At 51.0% G+C, this 2,110-nt stretch overlaps 1 protein-coding gene across 1 annotated transcript in view; it reads left to right on the top strand.

The window, feature by feature from the left end:
- Positions 1 to 2,110, top strand: part of cped1 (cadherin-like and PC-esterase domain containing 1) — a 13,963-nt gene that overhangs the window by 1,853 nt on the left and 10,000 nt on the right. The gene's annotated exons all lie outside the window — the stretch shown is intronic.

Below are 2,110 nucleotides of genomic sequence, written 5' to 3'. Positions count from 1 at the left end.
CCAGTCAGGTGACCCGTGACGTTCGGTCAGGTGATCCGTGACGTTCCGGTCTGGTGATCCGTGACGTTCGGTCAGGTGATCCGTGACGTTCCGGTCTGGTGATCCGTGACGTTCCGGTCAGGTGACCCGTGACGTTTGGTCAGGCGACCCGTAATTTTCAGTCAGCTGACCCCATTGTGTTCCAGTCAGGTGACCCATCAGGTTCGGTGAGGTGACCCGTGATGTTCCGGTCAGGTGACATGTTATGTTCAGTCAGGTGACCCGTGACGTTTGGTCAGGTGACCCGTGCTGTTCCGGTCAGGTGACATGTTATGTTCAGTCAGGTGACCTGTGATGTTTGGTAAGGTGACGCATGACGTTTGGTCAGGTGACCCGTTATGTTCAGTCAGGTGACACGTTCAGTCAGGTGACGCGTTCAGTCAGGTGACACGTTCAGTCAGGTGACGCGTTCAGTCAGGTGACCCGTGACGTTCCAGTCAGTTGACTTGTGACGTTCCAGTCAGTTGACTTGTGATGTTCCAGTCAGGTGACCCGTGACGTTCCAGTCAGTTGACTTGTCATGTTCCGGTCAGGTGACCCGTGACGTTCCAGTCAGTTGACTTGTGATGTTCCAGTCAGGTGACCCGTGACGTTTGGTCAGGTGACCCGTTATGTTCAGTCAGGTGACACGTTCAGTCAGGTGACACGTTCAGTCAGGTGACCTGTGATGTTCCAGTCAGGTGACCTGTGACGTTCAGTCAGGTGACCTGTGATGTTCCAGTCAGGTGACTCGTGACGTTCAGTCAGGTGACCTGTGATGTTCCAGTCAGGTGACCTGTGATGTTCCAGTCAGGTGACCTGTGATGTTCCAGTCAGGTGACTCGTGACGTTCAGTCAGGTGACCTGTGATGTTCCAGTCAGGTGACCTGTGATGTTCCAGTCAGGTGACCCGTGACGTTCAGTCAGGTGACCTGTGATGTTCCAGTCAGGTGACCCGTGACGTTCAGTCAGGTGACTTGTGACATTCAGTCAGGTGACCTGTGATGTTCCAGTCAGGTGACCTGTGACGTTCAGTCAGGTGACCTGTGATGTTTTGATGTTCCAGTCAGGTGACCCGTGATGTTCCAGTCAGGTGACCTGTGATGTTCCAGTCAGGTGACCCGTGGCGTTCCGGTCAGGTGACCCGTGGCGTTCAGTCTGCTTCAGTCTGTAGACGATGTTCTGCTGCACGACTTCCTGCTTCGTTACCTGCACCACAGGTTGTGAACTTGTTGAGGACGTCGTCCAATGTGTAATCACGTCTTTAGACATTTGTATTCGTTGGGTTCTCTGCTTGGTTAATTTGTTTTCTGTTTTTGTTTAAGCAATTTAAAACCTGACAGTGATGTCACTGTTTAAAGGAAACAACTGCTCAATAAATGAGTAAAATGTAACTTGTTATGTTGTGTTTGGGTTCATGGTGTGACCCATGTACTGTCAGTGACCTCCAAGAGCCAGAAACGGACTCAGCAGCTGATCCTCCATTTGAAACTATAGGAACCACATCCAACATTTTTCAGTCAGCTCATCTGGACAGGTTCTTTTTTGTGCTGAAACGTTTCACCTTCCATCCAGAAGGCTTCATCAGTCAAGGAAACACACAACAAAACTGATTCTTCCCCCAACAGCTTACTCCAAAGTGGAACAAACCAGTTCTGCTTGTGATAAGATGGTCTCTTATCACAAGCAGAACTGGTTTGACCCGTGTTGTTTGGATCAGGTGACCCGTGTTGTTTGGATCAGGTGACCCGTGTTGTTCTGGTCAGGTGACCCATGTTGTTTGGATCAGGTGACTCGGGTTGTTCTGGTCAGCTGACCCATGTTGTTTGGATCAGGTGACTCGTGTTGTTCTGGTCAGCTGACCCATGTTGTTTGGGTCAGCTGACCCGTGTTGTTTGGGTCAGGTGACCCGTGTTGTTTGGGTCAGCTGACCCGTGTTGTTTGGATCAGCTGACCCGTGTTGTTTGGATCAGGTGACTCGTGTTGTTCTGGTCAGCTGACCCGTGTTGTTTGGATCAGGTGACCCGTGTTGTTCTGGTCAGCTGACCCGTGTTGTTTGGATCAGGTGACCCGTGTTGTTTGGGTCAGCTGA

Source organism: Nematolebias whitei, chromosome 22 (genome assembly GCF_014905685.2).
Source record: "Nematolebias whitei isolate Nwh7 chromosome 22, NemWhi1, whole genome shotgun sequence".
NCBI classification, from domain to species: Eukaryota; Metazoa; Chordata; class Actinopteri; order Cyprinodontiformes; family Rivulidae; genus Nematolebias; species Nematolebias whitei.
Note: the sequence above shows the minus strand (reverse complement) of the source record. Positions and strands in the feature narration are given on the sequence as shown.